Below are 20,088 nucleotides of genomic sequence, written 5' to 3' on the forward strand. Positions count from 1 at the left end.
TGGGTACTCAGACGTCCAAACAACGCAGTTCCCTTAAAGTAGCCAGCCTCAGGCCTCCATCCAGACACACCTGTCAACCATAGGATGATAAACTCTGAAAATCTTATTTCATCCTCAGAAAGGTTCTTCTGACCCCAAGGGACCAAGCCCCAGACCCAGGTCAAATGATAACTCAGATCTTACTCGAAATACACGCTTACAGTCAATCCTTGTTATCTAAGCTAAAATTTATTAAAAAAGAAAAGAGAGAGCTTGTTGGTTAAAAGATCAATATACAGAGAGACTTGGATTCAATTCTTGAGGTCCAGATACAGAGCAGAGATGAGCTTGTAGTTGCCAAAAGTCCTTTTAGAACTATTCCAGGGGTTATAGTCCAATGGCCATGTTCAGGGTGACTCCTGTCAGTAACTGGGGATCTCAATCCTGATGGCTTAAGGTTTCCCCCTCCTGAAACTCAAAGCAGAACTGAGATGAAGAAGGATGGTGTCCCAGGGTTTTATACATTTCCTGCAGCCTTATGGCCTGAGAAAACAATCGGCTTGACTTTCCTTCTCCCAAACATCCTGGCAATTAGCCCAGGGTCATTTATCCATTAAACAGTTCAGACACAGGTTACCACAACCTTCAAAGAGACATAGACAATAATACTCTGTCACTCCAGTGTCTTCCTAAATGTCAATATTCCCTTTTTGATCTTTGAATCAAAGCCATAGCCATAGACAAGGCTTGTTTGTGGACATCACAAGACCTGAGCAAACATCTCCCCTTCTCTCTCTAACAAGCCGGCTGCAGTTCACGGCTCTGTTCACAACCAGTCTCTACAGTCTGGCCGCGGCTCAGCTCGCCCTGGGAGTTCATTGGCTCTTTCTGGCCCTGTCACCTTTCCATGAGAAATTATGTCACGCTCAGAACGTCACAGGGGGTCAGAGGCTGCTCGGGGGCTGCGGGTGATGTGGGGGGCAGGGGTGATGTGGGGGTGGGGGGGTCAGAGGCTGCTCAGGGGCAGAGGTGATGTGGGGGCGGGCGGTGACATTGGGGGCAGGGGGTGATGTGGGGGGTAGGGGGTGACATTGGGGCGGGGGATGATGTGGGGGCAGGGGGTGATGTTGGAGGCAGGGGTTGATGTGGGGGGCAGGGGGTGACGTTGGGGGCAGGGGGTGATGGGGCGGGGGGTGATGTGGGGGCGGGAGGATGACGGGGGGCAGGGACTGATGTGAGGGCGGGAGGTGACGTGGGAGGCGGGGGTTGATGTGGGGGGTGGGGGGTGACATTAGGGGCGGGGGATGATGTGGGGGCAGGGGGTGATGTTGGAGGCAGGGGTTGATGTGGGGGGCAGGGGGTGATGGGGTGGGGGGTGATGTGGGGGCGGGGGGATGACGGGGGGCAGGGACTGATGTGAGGGCGGGAGGTGACGTGGGGGGCGGGGGTTGATGTGGGGGGTGGGGGGTGACGTGGCAGGCGGGAGGTCAGAGGCTGCTCGGGGGCAGGGGGTGACATTGGGGCGGGGGGTGATGTAGGGGTCAGGGGTTGATGTGGGGGTCAGAGGCTGCACGGGGACGGGGGATGACGTGGGGGGCAGGGGATGTGAGGGGTGATGTGGGGTTGGGGGGTGATGTGGGGGGGGTCAGAGGCTGCTCGGGGGCGGGGGGTGACGTGGGGGACAGGGGATGTGGGGGCGGGGGGTGATGTGAGGGGTGACGTGGGGGGCAGGGGATGTGGGGGGCGGGGGGTGACGTGAGGGGTGACGTGGGAGCGGGGGGTGACGTGGGGGGGTCAGAGGCTGCTCGGGGGCGGGGGGTGACGTGGGGGGCAGGGGATGTGGGGGGCGGGGGTGATGTGAGGGGTGACGTGGGGGGTCAGAGGCTGCTCGGGGGCGGGGGGTGACGTGGGGGGCAGGGGATGTGGGGGGCGGGGGTGATGTGAGGGGTGACGTGGGGGGGTCAGAGGCTGCTCGGGGGCAGGGGGTGACGTGGGGGGCAGGGGATGTGGGGGGCGGGGGTGATGTGAGGGGTGACGTGGGGGGCAGGGGATGTGGGGGGCGGGGGTGATGTGAGGGGTGACGTGGGGGGGACAGAGGCTGCTCGGGGGTGGGGGGTGACGTGGGGGGCAGGGGATGTGGGGGGCGGGGGTGATGTGAGGGGTGACGTGGGGGGCAGGGGATGTGGGGGGCGGGGGTGATGTGAGGGGTGACGTGGGGGGTCAGAGGCTGCTCGGGGGCGGGGGGTGACGTGGGGGGCAGGGGATGTGGGGGCGGGGGGTGATGTGAGGGGTGACGTGAGGGGTGACGTGGGGGCGGGGGGTGACGTGGGGGGGTCAGAGGCTGCTCGGGGGCGGGGGGTGACGTGGGGGGCAGGGGATGTGGGGGGCGGGGGTGATGTGAGGGGTGACGTGGGGGGGGGGGTGATGTGGGGGCAGGGCTCAGAGGCTGCTCGGGGGCGGGGGGTGACGTGGGGGGCAGGTGATGTGGGGGCGGGGGGTGATGTGAAGGGTGACGTGGGGGGCAGGGGATGTGGGGGGCGGGGGGTGACGTGAGGGGTGACGTGGGGGGGTCAGAGGCTGCTCGGGGGCGGGGGGTGACGTGGGGGACAGGGGATGTGGGGGCGGGGGATGATGTGAGGGGTGACGTGGGGGGCAGGGGATGTGGGGGGCGGGGGGTGATGTGAGGGGTGATGTGGGGGGCAGGGGATGTGGGGGGCGGGGGTGATGTGAGGGGTGACGTGGGGGGTCAGAGGCTGCTCGGGGGCGGGGGGTGACGTGGGGGGCAGGGGATGTGGGGGTGAGGGGTGACGTGAGGGGTGACGTGGGGGCGGGGGGTGACGTGGGGGGGTCAGAGGCTGCTCGGGGGCGGGGGGTGACGTGGGGGGCAGGGGATGTGGGGGGCAGGGGTGATGTGAGGGGTGACGTGGGGGGCGGGGGATGATGTGGAGGCGGGGCTCAGAGGCTGCTCGGGGGCGGGGGGTGATGTGGGGGGCAGGTGATGTGGGGGCGGGGGGTGACGTGGGGGGCAGGTGATGTGGGGGCGGGGGGTGATGTGAAGGGTGACGTGGGGGGCAGGGGATGTGGGGGGCGGGGGGTGACGTGAGGGGTGACGTGGGGGGGTCAGAGGCTGCTCGGGGGCGGGGGGTGACGTGGGGGGCAGGGGATGTGGGGGGCGGGGGTGATGTGAGGGGTGACGTGGGGGGCGGGGGGTGATGTGGGGGCGGGGCTCAGAGGCTGCTCGGGGGCGGGGGGTGACGTGGGGGGCAGGGGATGTGGGGGGCGGGGGTGATGTGAGGGGTGACGTGGGGGGCGGGGGGTGATGTGGGGGCGGGGCTCAGAGGCTGCTCGGGGGCGGGGGTGACGTGGGGGGCAGGGGATGTGGGGGGCGGGGGTGATGTGAGGGGTGACGTGGGGGGCGGGGGGTGATGTGGGGGCGGGGCTCAGAGGCTGCTCGGGGGCGGGGGTGACGTGGGGGGCAGGGGATGTGGGGGGCGGGGGTGATGTGAGGGGTGACGTGGGGGGCGGGGGGTGATGTGGGGGCGGGGCTCAGAGGCTGCTCGGGGGCGGGGGGTGACGTGGGGGGCAGGGGATGTGGGGGCGGGGGGTGATGTGAGGGGTGATGTGAGGGGTGACGTGGGGGCGGGGGGTGACGTGGGGGGGTCAGAGGCTGCTCGGGGGCGGGGGGTGACGTGGGGGGCAGGGGATGTGGGGGCGGGGGGTGATGTGAGGGGTGACGTGAGGGGTGACGTGGGGGCGGGGGGTGACGTGGGGGGGTCAGAGGCTGCTCGGGGGCGGGGGGTGACGTGGGGGGCAGGGGATGTGGGGGGCGGGGGTGATGTGAGGGGTGACGTGGGGGGCGGGGTGACGCTGTTCTGACGGGGGCTGGGCGTGGGGACCCCCCAACGAGCGGAGTCACTTCGAGGCGCCAGGCCCCGCCCCCCGCGAGCCCCTGAGCGCTGTCCCGGTGCAACCCGCAGCCCGCTGCCGCCTTTCGGTTTCGTTTCCCTCCCTTCCCGCGACGCCGGCCTGGCGCCCGCCCACCCCAACCCCCAGCAGCCAATCAACGGCCGCCGAGCGCCACGTGCCCGGGTGCGAGAGGAGCGCAGCGGATTGGCTGGCCAGCCCGGATCACGTGGGGTGCGGGCCGCGAGCTGGGCGGGAGCGAAGGCCGGTGACTGCGCGGCCGGGGCGCGGGCCTGAGCGCGGGAAAGCGTCGCGCCAGCTGGAGCCGGTGAGAACCGCCCTGCGCCGGCGGGGGGAGGGGCACCGCCCTGCGCCGGCGGGGGGAGGGGCACCGCCCTGCGCCGGCGCCCCCGTGCGGTGACCGGGCCCAGGCGGGGGCGCCTGGCGCAGGCCCTGCCACGCGCCGAGCGGCTGGTTCCCCCCGGCCCGATCCCCCGCCCGCCGGTGGGGATGCGGCGGTGACCTCCCGGGGTCCCTCCCGGCCCCCGCGGTCGGCGGCTCCCCGTGTGGGGGGGGGCGCGGCTCCCCGTGTGTGGGGGGCGCGGCGCCCCGTGTGTGGAGGGGGGCGCGGCGCCCCGTGTGTGGGGGGGGCGCGGCTCCCCGTGTGTGGGCGCGGTGCCCCGTGGGGGGAGGGGGGCGCGGTGCCCCGTGGGGGGAGGGGGGCGCGGCGCCCCGTGGGGGGAGGGAGGCGCGGTTCCCCGTGGGGTGAGGCGCCTCGAGGGGCTGGCGTGGGCGGGCTCCGGTCCGGCGAGCGGGAGGGAAGGGGCTAAGGTGCCGGAGGCGAGGCTCCAGGCTCAGCCCCTGTCGCAGAGCGCGGGCCCCCTGCCCCCGCGGCGTCGTGTCCCGCGGGCAACAGCCGCGCTTGCTTGCTTGGAAAGCGAGTATTGGGGAAAGCTTTTAATGTATTTTAATTTCTTCTAAGGTGATTTTTAACAGACAGACTCATTTGACCCGCTGGCTCTCTGTGGACTGCAGTTTGGGAAGCACTGCCCGAGTTCATTTAGCACTTCTACTTGCTTATTCCTTTATGAAATAGAAGTAAAATATGTATGGTTTTAATACCAGGTACATAAACCCTCTTCTGTTGGGCCTAAGCCAGCTACTAAGTATCAGGGGTTAGGAAGAAACTTTTTCTTACCTCCTTGTTTGTCTTGGGTATTTAGATTGTCATCTCTCTGGGGTTGAGACTCTCACTACCTATTTGTATGAGATCTGATGAGTTGGGGCCACTAGGCATTGCTGTAAGACAATGAATAAAGTTATCCACTTTGGAGTTCCTTGCACTTTCCTCTGATACTTCAGAGACAGTAAACTGAGCTAGATGGACATTGGTGTATCCAGGTGTGGCAATTGCTTTGTCCCCTCCTCTTCTGCCTTTTTTTTTTTTGGTCCATGTCACCTCTTCTCTCTCAGGGGTACGGCCACAGGTCTTCAGTATGGGTCCTCACCAGTCTGTAGCTATAGGGAGTAGAATCTGAGCTGCTTGGACAGCTGACATGGGACTAGTCCCCACATTCTGGAGACTCCTTAGTTTTGTTCTGCCTCCTGTAACATCTACTGCAAGAGAGAGAATTAAAAAACAAAAAAAAAACACCCTGAAGAGTCAGTTTGTCTCCTGCCTGGAATTACTGTAACCCCTTCCCCCTGGCAGCTCAGACTAGGAGGATGCTGGAGAAAGGTCCAAATGGAAGACCAAAGCTCTGTTCCTCCTGGTCTGTATCCAGGATGGAGAAGGAATGGTGTGTGTATTGTGCACTCCAGCTGTCTCATCTGCAAGGTCAGAAAGGTTTTACTTTTGCCACCTTAACCTGCCCCAGGAGCTGGTTCCTCATCTGTGGGGAGTCTGACAGCCAGGTTGTGAATGTCTTGAAGAATGGTGGAAAAATGGAGAGAGCTCTTCTCCTGGAGGCAGTTACCCCAGGCTGCTGCCTTTTGATGTACAGGGAACTCATAAGCAACCCATGGCTGAATCTGTCACAGACAAAGCAGGCTGGTAAGACAGTTACATGTGTGTTCCCTCCTGCAGCGCAAGTCCTCAGTGGGCAGTTTGATTTCCTTTGTTTAGCCCCAGGGGAAGTCAGGAATTCTTCATGGAGGTGGGAAGAAATTCCTCTGTGGGCTATGGAGCTCTTGGATTTGGTGTAGAACATGGTCTTGGACACCATCCGATGGTCCAGGGGCATCTACATCGAACACCTCACCAGCCACCAACAGTACCGGGAGATGTGTGCCGGTACGACATTGTGCATCAATTATGAGAAAGCGACCAAGAGACTTTTTCCATTGGACCATATGAGCTGGAACCATAAACTCACTGAACATTAAATCTCACCAAATGAGGGCAAATCTATCCTCCTCATCGTATCCACTGATTATACGAACATCATACCCCCATATCTCCATGTCTGTACTTTGACCGTTAACCTTTTACCCCCAATCGAGGATATTGCAGATTATGTATTCCTTACGCCACCTGTTCCTAAACCGAACTTCACACCCCTTGACAATCTGTACCTTATTCCCTGATAACCAGAAACTTCTATGCTTAAACTCTGTACTGTTTTCTTTTTATTTTAACATCTTAATAAAATTATTAGCACTTTTACCTCAGAGGCTGCCATCTCGAGAGCCCCAGGCAGTAGCTGCATTGTCTCCTTACATGCATCCTATGCACTCTCAAATGGGCAAAGATAAAGAGATGCCTGCTAGAAGAAGAGGTTCACGGGATTCAGGTTTCCAATCCCCATTTTCCCTAAAGAAGTAAAATTTGAAAAAGGGGAAAAGGGTTCAAGAAATTGTCTCAGAAACTTAGGAGAAAACTGGTCTGTTCTTCTGGGGATAGCTGTTCCATTGGCTGATCACCAGAGTTTAAAAGCTCTGCTCACAAGGTTTTCATACTTGGAAAGAAAAAGCTTAAAGGGACGAGAATTGTTTGTGTCTGGTTCTTCATCATTTGATTCATTTTCATCCTCCTCTTCATGCCATCAAAGAAAAAACTGGCTAGGAAATCTGTTCAATCTAAGTCAGAGAGAAGTTAAGTGGAAACTCAAGATCTTCACAAGAGAGAGATGAAACTCTCAATCTCAGCATCTGAAACGCAGGATGAAGCAATGCCAGAGGAATTTTTTTCCAGCTTAATCATTTGAGAAGACGTTACAAAAGGTGATTAGATACTTGGGTATTCTGTCAGATGAGCCCATTAAAAAAGATTCTTAGGAGGGAGAAGAGGAGATTGCTACAGAAATTGCAAAAAAAAAAAATTCCCAGCCTGTTTAAAATCTGAACCACACATTCCCCTTCACATCTTTTTGAAAAAAATAATTAAATCTGAAAGGGAAACACCGTCAAAGTCTTTGAGATTGTAGACTTTTTTGGGAAGCCTGGAGAAAATGCATTATAGACAAGCAGATCTTGGGTCTCTTCCCAAAGTGGACAGGGCAGTTTCAGCACTAGTCAAAGACACTGCTATCCAAATGGAAGGGGACTTTTTCCCAAAAGAACCCAACAACCGTAGAATGGAAATACCACTGTGCCATACGTTTGAGGCTGCATCTTCCCCTCTGAGGTCTTCTGCTGTTGCAACATTTTTTGCAATAGTAATACAGGTCTGGACTGAGTTTGGTAGCCAGACTGCCAAAAAAAGTTAGGATAGATCAATGAGGTTCAGAGTTAAAGAAAATCTCAGTGGCTTGAGCATTCATAGCCAATGCAACCAGAGAAGCTTTGGAGGTCGTGGCACGTGCTGAAGACATGAATGTGATGACCAGATGGCACCTCTGGTTATGAGCCTGGAAGGGTGATATATGCCAAAAATGTTAGTGGCTTTGAAATATTCAGAGGTCAGTTATTGGGGAGCTGTTAGACAACGTGGTGATGGAATCCTCAGATAAATCAAAAAAGACCTTACTGAACCCTCCTAACGCCAAAGCTGCAAAAAAGGATAGCTGACCTTATTACAGGTCTAAATATTTTTTTCATGGCTACTCCTAAGTATGGTAGGTGAGATTGCAGCAAAAGCAAAGGGAACAAGTCTAAACCTGGAAAGAGCAGAGACTAGTCTTCCTGCAATGCAAATTCCAACACTAGAAATAGTGCCTGATAATGGTAGGAGAGGTCTGACAAGCCCCACCTAGTGGGGAGACTTAAAATTCAAGGACCAATGGCCTCTCTCCACATCAGACAGATGAGTCCTGCATGTGATTTGATAAGGTTGCATCATAGAACTTTCAAACAAAAAAAGGTCTCTGTGCCTGAAAGCACCTCAACATTCAGGGTTTTAGCTAATTGTCCCATTCTGTTGCGTTTTATGTCAAGGGTACTATTAAGGGCTGAACACTTCAATAGTCTACTCAGTAGACCATCCACAGTCAATCTGGGTGTCCTTGATCAATTATCCGAGAAACCCATTGTCACGTTATTGACTTGAACTGGGACCATATAGAACATGGTTGCAACCAAGGTCCTGTAGTGGCACCAAATCTTGTATAAAGGGGGTCAAATGAGGTATCTAAGACAAGGTTATGGTTTGCTGTTTATGATTGTGTTGTCTATATGTGTGTATCATTTTTGTAGTTGAAGTTATGAATATTGGCTCTATACTGTCTGTATTTCAAACTTCTGCTATGCTTCTGGATGACACCCCAGACAGGTTGGTGTCAGCTCTGCCTAGCCTGCTTGATGGCCCATTAAGGACCATCCGCTATACAACTGACCCATTGAGGGAAGGCAGACGCCTTGCAACTCAGCAAGGTAGGCAGGGACATGCCTATGGACAGAACTCTGAGGTTTTTAAGGGCATGTGATGGACAGCTTGTCTTTGGAACAAAGAAAGACACACCACATGGCAAGAGAATATAAAAAGCTGCTGCAGCTCCTCCATCCTGTATTCAGTCCTGCTTCTTACCTCTGGAGGAACTTTGCTACACTGAAGCTTTGAACCAAGGACTGAAAGACCCATCCCAGCTGGGGATGTTCTCCAGAGACTTGATTTGAACCTGCAGTTTATTCTCTCACTGCTGCAAATCTGAACCAAGAACTTTGTCATTACTGTATGTAACTGATTCCGTTTAACCAATTCTAGCTCTCATCTATATCTTTTTCTTCTTATGAATAAACCTTTAGATTTTAGATTCCAAAGGATTGGCAACAGCGTGATTTGTGGGTAAGATCTCATTTGAATATTGACCTGGGTCTGGGTCCTTTGGGATCGAGAGAACCTTTTTTCTTTTACTAGGGTGTTGGTTTTCATAACCATTTGTCCCCATAATGAGTGGCACTGGTGGTGATATTGGGAAACTGGAGTGTCTAAAGAAAAGGAGTACTTGTGGCACCTTAGAGACTAACCAATTTATTTGAGCATGAGCTTTCGTGAGCTACAGCTCACTTCATGAAGTGAGCTGTAGCTCACGAAAGCTCATGCTCAAATAAATTGGTTAGTCTCTAAGGTGCCACAAGTACTCCTTTTCTTTTTGCGAATACAGACTAACACGGCTGTTCCTCTGAAACCTGGAGTGTCTAAGGGAATTGTTTGTGTGACTTGTGGTTAGTCAGTGGTGTAAAACCAAAGTCTTCTCTGTCTGGCTGGTTTGGTTTGCCTTGGTGTGCACGGGAACCCCAGCCTTGGGCTGTAACTGCCCTGCTTTAAGCAGTTTGTCCTGAATTGGCACTCTCAGTTGGGTCCCACCAGAACCAGTGTAGTTAGACCCATCAAAGAGGATCTCGACCTCCCTCCATCAGTTGAAGAAGTCATGAAAGCCATCAAACAATTGAACCCTGGCAAAGCATCTGGAAAGGATGGTATTTCAGCAGAATTGTACAAAGTAGCAGGCCTAAAGGGTATCAAAGTATTTCACGCCATCTTGTCTAGCATTTGAGAGGAAGAAGAAATGCCACAAGACTTCAACGATTATATTATTTTATCACTGTTTAAAAACAAAGGCAGCAAAGCTGACTGTAGAAACTACAGAGACATTTCTTTTCTCTGTATGGCATGGAAAATACTAGCTCGCATTCTACTGAACAGACTCATTGTGAACGTATCTGAGGAGAATCTTCCAGAAGCGCAGTGTGGTTTCAGACCAGGTTGTAGTATTATGGACATGATCTTTGTCATAAGGCAAGTCCAGGAAAAATGTTTGTTTAGAGCAGAACATGGACCTGTATGCAGTTTTCATTGACTAGACCAAAGCTTTTTGATACCATCAACAGATAGGGTATATGGGCTATTATACATAAACTGGGTTGCCCAAGAAGGTTCATACAAATCATCTGTCTGTTCTATGGCCACATGACAGTGCAAGTGCTCCCCAATAGTGACTCTTATGCATTTGAAATCTCAAATCTAGTGAAGCAAGACTGTGTACTTGCTCCAATGCTTTTCAGCTTGTTCTTTCACTGTGTCCTCAGCCATGCCACAAGGGACTTGGATCAGGAGATATACATCTGCTGCTGCCTCGGTGGCTCCCTCTCTAAGACCAAGACACTTGAGAAACTTCTTGTGGAGGCACTTTTTTGCAGATGACTGCTCCTTGATAGCCCATAGATGTGACAACCTTCAGGTCATCATTGATAGGTTTTCTGCAGCATCCCAGCTCTTTAGCCTCACCATCACTCTCGGGAAGACAGAAGTCTTGTTCCAGCTAGCACCTCATTCCAATGCCCTAGTACCAGCCATCTTCATCCAAGGCACACAGCTGGAAAATGTGGATCAGTTCAAGTATTTGTGTAGCACCCTCTTGAGTGATGGTTCCCTGGATAAGGAAATTACTAATTCTGGAGGCAAAGTCAGGCAGGTCCTTGACCAACTCTGAACAAAAGTCCTTAACCAACACAACATTCGTGTCTCCACCAGAATGAAGATCTACAGTGCTGTGGTTCTAACATCTCTCCTTTATGTATCTGAGACTTGGACTTTTTATAGACAGCACATTCAATAGCTTGAGCAATTTCACATGTGCTCCCTCCACTCAATAATGAGCATTCGCTGGCAGGACAGAGCGACCAATATTAAGGTCCTTGAGAGAGCAAACACAACCAGCATTGAAGAAATGCTACTGAGACCACAATGTAGGTGGATCAGACATGTCATCAGAATGGAAGACCACCGTCTCCCAAAACAGATCTTGTATGGGGAGCAGAGTCTGGCAAAAGAAAGAAGGGTCCTCCGTATAAGCACTTCAAAGATAACCTGAAGAACAGTCTCCAGTGATCTGGCATCAGTCTCAACTCAAGCAAATGCCTTAGAACAGGATTCACTGGCGTTCTCTAGTAAGATCAGCATTTATCAGGTTTGAGTGGATTAGGCAAAATCTTGAGGCTGCATGTGAAAGACGCCACAGAGCTGCATCATCAAAAATCATAGATATGGACTTCCCATGCCCTTGGTGTGGCCGACTCTGTGCATCAGGGTTTGGATTTTGGAGTGATATGCTTAACCATAAATGAGAATTGTAACAATATCGTCGTCTTTGTCAGCGATGGACTACTAACACTAATAAGGGGACTCTTAGAGGGTTCCTTTCTCTCGCAGTTAACTAAGCAATTATCTGTGTGTGCTTGCAAATTAACAGGGTTATAAGGAATAGCCAGCATGGATTTGTCAGTAACAGGTCATGCCAAACCAACCTAATTTCCTTCCTTTGACAGGGTTACTGGCTTAATGGATGGGGGAAGCAGTAGAAATGATACAGCCTGATTTTTAGGAAGGCTTTTGACACTATTCCACATGATATTTGCATAAGCAAACTAGGAAAAAAAAGGTTTAGATGAAATAACTAAGGTGGGTGCACAACTTGTTGAAAGACCACACTGAAAGAGCAGTTATCAGTGGTTCGCTGTCCAAACTGGGAACATGTATCTTGTGGAGTCCAGCAGGGGTCAGTCCTACATTTTCATTAATGACTTGGATAATGGAGTGGAATTTGTTTATAAAATGACCCCAGGTTGAAAGGGGTTGTGCAAGCACTTTGGAGAGTCGGCTTAGAAGTCAAAATGATCTTGATAAATTAGAGAACTGGTCTGAAATCAAGATGAAATTCAAAGACAAGTGCAAAGTACTACATTTTAGAAGGAAAAATCAAATGTACAAGCCAAAAAACCCCCAAAAAACAGCTGGCTAGGTGGTAGTACTGCTGAAAAGAATCTGGGGGTTATAGTGGATCACAAATTTAATGTGATGCAGTTGTGAAAAAGGCTAATATAACCCTGGGGTGTATTAATAGGAGTGTTGTATGTGAGACCCAGGAGGTAATTTTCCCACTCTGCTTACACTGTTGCGGCCTCAGCTGGGAGTATTGTCCAAATCTGGGTACCACACTTTAGGAAAGATGTGGACAAATTGGAGAGAGTCTAGAGGAGAGCAACAAAAGTGAAAAAAGGATTAGAAAATCTGACCTAAGAAGAAAGACTTTTTAAAAAAAACAAAACCTAAAAACCCATGTTTAGTCTTGAGAGAAGAAGACTGAAGGGGAATTTTGTAACAATTTTCAAATATGTTAAGGGCTTTTTATAAAGAGGATGGTGATCAATTGTTCTCTGTGTCCACTGAAGATAGGAGAAGTCTACAGCAAGGGAGAATTAGGGTAGAAATTGAGAACAACTTTTTAACTATAAGGGTAGTTAAACTTGAATAGACTTCCAAAGAAGTTGAGAAATTCCCATTATTGGATGTTTTTATGAACAGGTTAGACAAACATCTATCGGGGTGGGCTAGGTTTACTTGGTCCAGTGTCAGCACAGGGGGATGGACTTGAAGATTTCTCGAGGTCCTTTCCAGCCCTACATTTCTGATTCTGTAGTGCTCTGAAACCCACAGTTGTAAGCTTGACAGGGTTGGCTTTTGCCTGAAGTGCTGCCTCAGCCATGGAGCTCTCATGATGAACTTGCTGTGTCTTCCAAAGAGACTGCTTTGCTAGTCTCCCTGAGGGTTGTGGAGGTAGAGAAAGAGTCATTAAGCTCAAGAATCTCCTCAGTGGTTTGTCTATCACAATGCCTGTGATTGTGTGTCTGAACTCTTACTGATACTAGCATTTTCAACATCTGTTGCCAGTGCCTTAACATCAGAGTTTCCAGCATTGATGGCTTCTGGCTCTGGGGATCCTGTGTCAGATGCTCCAAGCAATTGAAGCTTTGGTGTCACAATATTAGTTTTTCTGTCCATGATGTTGTGTTGGTTGTGCTGGGGATTGGGTCCTAGTGTTTGTCAGCTTGCTCATTTCTTCAGAGGTAAGTCTACCATATCCTTATGAACCACAGGCATATTGGCTTTATTGGGCAATGTGAGCTCAACAATGTATGTCTCAAGATTCGTTTATGCTCGTCTGGAAGGGGGGAAAAAGAACCTCAAGACATTCTTGCTGGCAGCTGACTTTTTTTAGCCATGATTTTCAGAGGATTGGGAGGGTCAAAAGATCCCAGACAGCCCTATCCCAGAGGGTTCCCATCTGTATTCTCTTCATCAGATTATGCTGTAACATCACCAACGTCTTCTCTTGCTCTCCCCTTCTGAATGACTTAAAATCTTTTGGAAGAAGTCTTGGAGGCTGAGACATTGGGCCAAGAAGAACACCAGATCAAAAAAAAGTCTCTCATGTTCAACATCCATTAGATAAAGCAACCTGGCAGAGTGGCCCTCCCAATAAATGAGGGGATTTTTTTTTAACGGGCAAAACAATCTTTCGTTAATTCCAGCTTCCATATCCTCTCCATCTAAGGCTGAAACCTGTGGGTATCTGGTTCCTCAAGGACTTGAATATTTCTATTTCAGTTGCCACAGAGAAATCAACTTTTTGATTCCTCTTGTTTCTCACTACCCACTTCTGGGGAGGGAAGTCAAAAGCTAACTACCAAGTAACACTAGCTAAGTTTCTCACCTGGGACAAACTCTCTTCTCTTGATAAAGGCCCTTAAAAATTTCTGGAGATCAGAAAGCCTTTGGCCAAAAGCCTTTTGCTCTCTGAAGTTGAAATCGTTCTCCATCTGGGTACGATTGAAGGAAAGTCTTCCAGTTCCTTTGTTCTGTGCTGTTGGTACTTCATCTCAGACAACTCAGTTTCTTTCCTAGCTCTATGACCGGTTTCAGAGTAACAGCTGTGTTAGTCTGTATTCGCAAAAAGAAAAGGAGTACTTGTGGCACCTTAGAGACTAACCAATTTATTTGAGCATGAGCTTTTGTGAGCTACAGCTCCGATGAGCTACAGCATCCAATGAAGTGAGCTGTAGCTCACGAAAACTCATGCTCAAATAAATTGGTTAGTCTCTAAGGTGCCACAAGTACTCCTTTTCTTTTTCCTAGCTCTAAAAGAGTTCATAAGATTATCATTTTAGCTTCTCTTCCTCCTGTCTGGAATTCCGTTGTGTGCTCACCCTACCTCAGGACTTTCCTCCTGTCTGTGCGCTGTCACTGTCCTGAGTCTTAAATATGGTGCTTGCCAAACTAATGGAACCAGCGTTAATGGAATGGTCCCTGCATAGTCTCTTGCAAAAGACTGCATTCCTGATGGTGATTGTATCAGCCCAGAGAAGCTGTGGGATACAGGTACTGATATATGGTGGATCAGTAATCATGTTCTGCAGGGATGTGGTGGTCCTCTGTTCTCTAGTTCATCTCTGAAGTGATCTCTGCTTTCCACTTAGACAGTTGTGTTAATGGAAGGGAGGCTCCGTTACATGTTTAGATAAGTCTATGAGGTAATTTTTTTTTTAAACCTGAGGACCCAAGTTTAGCCTCCTAAATGTGGCCTGAATTTCATGCTGAGCTCCTGCAGCTTCCAGTACAATCAATTTAGGGGCCTGCCTAACTTGAAACATCTGTTGTGAAAACATTGGTTTGTTAGTCTCTAAATAGGACTAAACTAGAGATTGTTGCCTGTTCTTGGAACCAGCCAAGAAATAACCACAAAGGTTGAACTAAAGCAGAACTGAGGGCTGATTTATTGTTTGCTTCCCTTATTTACGCAATTATACTCTCTCACACATTCCATTCATACTGGTGGCAGGCTGCAGGTCCAGATGTTCCTTTCGATCTTAGGTGACTGAGACTGGCCAGGTTCCAGGTTCCCAGAGATCGAGCCGCTAGGCGACTAAAACCCCTGACGTCCCTTCGGATACATGGGAGGGCTTTACTGCTTCCGATCCGGTCCTGAGTTTCTGCTGTCATAGGTTACATCTCTCTCTGTCCGCTACTGCCGTAGGTTTATATACAGTCCCATATACACCTTGATTATCCTTACACGGTAATATTTCGGTTCAAGCCTTGCGATTGGTTTCTTACACTCACTATCTCGCTCGTTCCTTACATATTGATTACATATTCATAAGCATGAATACAATTGGTAGTATAGCTTTAAGCAAGCCCTTAAGAGCTTCCGCTGGTTGTGGTTTTGTAACAACAGGAAACCTACACAGATGCAGAAACCTACACAGACAGATTCGGGGGAGGGACGCGGCATGGGCTGTCCCTCCTCCCTATGGAGCAGAAGCTGCTTCTGCCTGGCAGAGGCCAAGCCATGGACGGGGCCGTGTCCGGCTACAGAGATCACCCAGATTATTTGTTGTGCATGGAGGATACTAGACGTTGCCTAATTTCTATTCTAAGACTGTCCAAGTTGATGCATGCTATGAGCTAGAGATCTCACTCTACCAGGTCTAAGATGCGCTCTACCACATGTCTCAAACGTTTCTGTTTTAGTGATATGTAAGGCAGCTTTCTGGGTTTGTGTCCAGACCTTCCTGCGCCAGAACTCTATGGGGAAGTAGTTCTGGCATACTGCTAGTAGAGCTTAGAAATAACAGGATAGATAGTTGGGCTTCTCGCTCTTGTATGTCCTGCCCGGGGTGCGTACAAATGAACACTGTTCTCCAGAAAGTGTAGGCTCTTTCCCCTGTAGTGGTAACCAACGCAGGCAAATAATCCCAAGCCATAGATGCTATGTTAATTGACCACGTATTATTTTGAATTGCAGTAGCAACCAAAGCCTTCGTTTGGGATGTGGGGCCCCATTGTGGTAGGCACTGAACTAGCACGTCCATTTGAAAGACATTGTCTCTGCCCCAGAGAGCTAACAACTTTCTGACAGACATCGGGAGGGAGCAGGGCTGGGGTGAGGGAGAGGGTACCAGTGTAACAAGTTTTAAGATCCTCTAGGATGCTAGAGGAGTATGAAGACTTAACACACCAGGTTTTAAATCTAGCTTCAATCCTTTCTGCTTTTTCTTCTTCTGGTGAATAAGGAGTTGTTGACGTTAACCCAAATGCTGGAATAGTTAAGTGCTGGTAGGCAAGAGATGATTGCGATGGCAGTGGCCACTGATGCTCATCTAGTTAGTAATGAATATAAAACCTCTTCAGAGTGACAGATTTAAGCTGGTAAATGATAAACATAAACTACTAGTCACAAGTCATTGATTAAAAGATCAGTATGAGCTTTTGGAAGTTTGTGTGGGATGCATTTTTTCCCCTCCTTTCTTAATGACTGAATAGTTGGATGTAGACTTGCTGATTCCTGGAACTTCCAGGCATGGGCTAATCCTTCACTCCTTGTGTGGGCAAAATGCCCATTTGCCTTTGTAAGAGCTGCTGTATTGGTCCTTGAGTTTGTATGATGCTAAGAGTCGGTGAGCTGCTGTCTGTCAGATGAGACATAAAACCAGGGTCTAGTCCAGTTTTCATTAAAGATCTGTGGCTTTTTTGTTAACTCAGTGCTCTGGCCAAATTTCTTCTGGCCTAAATAACTAATGATGTTTCAGCATAATGGAGCAGGTGATATGGGACTCAATGGTAAAGAATTAAAGGAGGGTAATTTAATCCCAATCAACATGGGTTTATGGAAAATCACACTAGATAATTTTTTTGAGATTACAAGTTTAGTGGGTAAAGGAAATAGTGTTGAGGTAACATACAGTAACTGCTCACTTAAAGTTGTCCTGGTTAATGTTGTTTTGTTGTTAGGTTGCTGATCAATTTAGGGAACATGCTCGTTTAAAGTTGTGCAATGCTCCCTTATAACGTTGTTTGGCAGCCGCCTGCTTTGTCCACTGCTTGCAGGAAGAGCAGCCCATTGGAGCTAGCTGGTGGGGGCTTCGAACCAGGGTGGGCTGACAGCCCCCAGTCAGCTCCCTGCTCCCCTAAGTTCCCTGTGCAACAGCTGCCCAGCAGGCTAGCAATTGCCAGCAGTTCAGCTGTCGCTCCCGCACTGCCCTGTGCTGCTCCTGCCCTCTGCCTTGGAGCTGCTCCGGGAGCCTCCTGCTAGCTGTGCAAGTGGCGGGGGTGGGGCGGGAAGAGGGGTGCTAATGTCAGGGTTTCGTCCTCTCCCCTGCTCCTTTACCCCATCGGGCCATCTCCATGGAGTGGGAGCGGGGGGGACACGACGGGGCTCAGGACAGAGGGACCTTGCTGGCAGCAGCTGCTGTCTCAATTTGCTGATCTACTTAAAAGGGAATCAGAGTAGCAGCCGTGTTAGTCTGTATTTGCAAAAAGAAAAGGAGTACTTGTATTTGTTAGTCTCTAAGGTGCCACAAGTACTCCTTTTCTTTTTAAAAAGGAATGTACTTAGAGTGGGGCCAGCGTACTTAAAGGGGCAGTGCACGTCTGTCTCTCTCTCACACACGGTGTGTCTTTCTGTCTGTCTCTGATATGCTCTCTCCCCTCCCTGCATTCGCGCTGCCTTGTAGAGTGTGAGGCTACATTAACAACGTGTTGAGCCTTGAGGGCTCAGCAGAGTGCTAGTTCATCATTCAGCAGTAGGGCATTCCCTGGGAAATATCCCACCCTATTCAATGCTCTGACTCCACCACCTCAACCAGGCTTCACAATCATCATTGCTGTGTACAGTATTAAATTGTTTAAAACTTATACTCTGTGTGTGTGTATGTGTGTAAAATATAGTCATTTGTCTGGCCAAAAAATTTCCCTGGAACCTAGCTACCCTCCCCCCCCCATTTACATTCATTCTTACGGGGAAATTGGATTTGCTTAACATCGTTTCACTTAATCGCATTTTTCAGGAACATAACTACGTTAAGCGAGGAGTTACTGTACTTGGATATTTGTAAGGCATTTGATTTGGTACTGCAAAACATTTTGATTAAAAAAACGAGCATGATATAAAATTAACATGGCATACATTACATGGATTAGGAGCTGGCTAGCTGGGAATCACTGAGCAGGTGTGTTTCTAGTGGGGTGCCGCAGGGGTCAGTTCTTGGCCCCTATGGTATTTAACATTTTTTATGAATGACTTGGAAGAAAACATAAAACCATCACTGATAAAGTTTGCAGACGACCCAAAAATTGGGGAAGGGGTTAAATAATGAAGAGGATAGGTCACTGATACAGAGTAATCTGGGTTGATTGATAAAATGGGCACAAGCAAACAAAATGCATTTTAATATAGGTAAATGTATACATCTAGGAACAAAGAATGTAGGCCATACATACAGTATGGGGGGACTATATCCTGAAAAAGATTTGGAAGCTGTGGTGTATAATCAACTGAACATGAATTCCGAGTGTGATGCTGTGGTGCTAATGTGATCTTTGTGTGGTGCAAAAGTGCTAATGTGATCTTTGGATGCATTAACAGAGAAATCTTGAGTAGAAATAGAGGCGCTGTTTTACCTCTGTATTTGGCACTGGTTTGACCACTGCTTGAATTCTGTGTCCAGTTCTGATGTCCGCAGTTCAAGATGGATGTTCATAAATTGGAGAGGGTTCAGAGAAGAGTCTTTAGAAAGATTAAAGGACAGGAAAATTACACTTTATAGTGATAGACTCCAGGAGCTCAATCTATTTAGCTTAAAAAAGAGAAGGTTAAGGGGTGGCTTGATTACATTCTATATGTGTCATAAATGTAAAGAGAAGGGTAATCACCTTTCTGTATACAGTGCTATAAAATCCCTCCTGGCCAGAGGCAACATCCTGTTACCTGTAAAGGGTTAAGAATCTCAGCTAACCTGGCTGGCACCTGACCCAAAGGACCAATAAGGGAACAAGATACTTTCAAATCTTGAGGGGGAAAAGGCTTTTGTTTGTGCTCTTTGTTTACATGTTTGTTCTCTCTTGGGACTGAGAGAGGCCAGACAGAAATCCATCTTCCCCAACCCATCCTAATCCAAGTCTCCAATATTACAACCAGTAGAGGTAAGCCAGGCAAGGCGGATTAGTTTATCTTTTGTTTTATGTGAATTTTCCCTGTGTAAAGAGGGAGGTTTATTCTTGTCTTCTGTAACTTTAAGGTTTTGCCCAGAGGTGGATCCTCTGTGTTTTGAATCTGAATACCCTGTAAAGTATTTTCCATCCTGATTTTACAGAGGTGATTCTTTTACCTTTTCTTTAATTAAAATTCTTCTTTTAAGAACCTGATTGATTTTTTCATTGTTCTTAAGATCCAAGGGTTTGGGTCTGTGTTCACCTGTACAAAATGGTGAGGATTCTTATCAAGCCTTCCCCAGGAAAGGGGGTGTAGGGCTTGGGGGGATATTTTGGGGGAAGATGTCTCCAAGTGGTCTGTTTCCCTGTTCTTTGCCTTGGCTTTGAACAGTATGCTGCCACCACCAAGTGTTTTAAACAAAGTTTGTACCTTGGGGAAGTTTTTAACCTAAGCTGGTAAGAAGCAGCTTAGGGGGTCTTTCATGTGGGTCCCCACATCTGTACCCTAGAGTTCAGAGTGGGGAAGGAACCCTGACAATATATATCTATGTAAGGAAGAAATACTTGATAATCAACTCTTCAATCTAGTAGAGAAAGGTATAACACGATCCAATGACTGTGAAAGTTGAAGCTAGTCAAATTCAGACAGGTAATAAGGCATACATTTTTTAACAGTGAGGGTAATAAACCATTGGAACTGTTTATCAAGAGTTGTGGTGGATTCCCCATCATTGGCAATTTTAAATCAAGATTGGATGTTGATCTGAAAATTATGCTCTAGGAATTATTTTGGGGAAGTTCTCTGACTTAGTTATACAGAAGGTCAGACTAGATGACCACAGTGTTCCTCTCTGGCCTTTGAATCTATGAAAAGGACACTCTTTTTTAGGACCAGAAAATTAATAATGATTGTATAATGTTGTTGTGTGCAAGATCTACGACGTTCTATACCAAGGTTGGTTATATTTCCATAATGGGCATGGAAATATATACATAATTTG

At 49.5% G+C, this 20,088-nt stretch overlaps 1 protein-coding gene across 5 annotated transcripts in view; it reads left to right on the plus strand.

The window, feature by feature from the left end:
- Window positions 1–4,105: 4,105 nt before the first annotated feature.
- The window catches only part of LOC140906245 (uncharacterized), a 106,721-nt gene continuing 90,738 nt past the window's right edge, over window positions 4,106–20,088 (plus strand). For all 5 annotated transcript variants that reach the window (XM_073329827.1, XM_073329829.1, XM_073329828.1 and 2 more), the window contains exon 1: window positions 4,106–4,210. The gene's annotated coding sequence lies outside the window, so the exon portion shown is untranslated. The remainder of the gene's footprint in view (window positions 4,211–20,088) is intronic.

The sequence above is a fragment of the Lepidochelys kempii genome, chromosome 2 (genome assembly GCF_965140265.1).
Source record: "Lepidochelys kempii isolate rLepKem1 chromosome 2, rLepKem1.hap2, whole genome shotgun sequence".
Taxonomy (NCBI): domain Eukaryota; kingdom Metazoa; phylum Chordata; order Testudines; family Cheloniidae; genus Lepidochelys; species Lepidochelys kempii.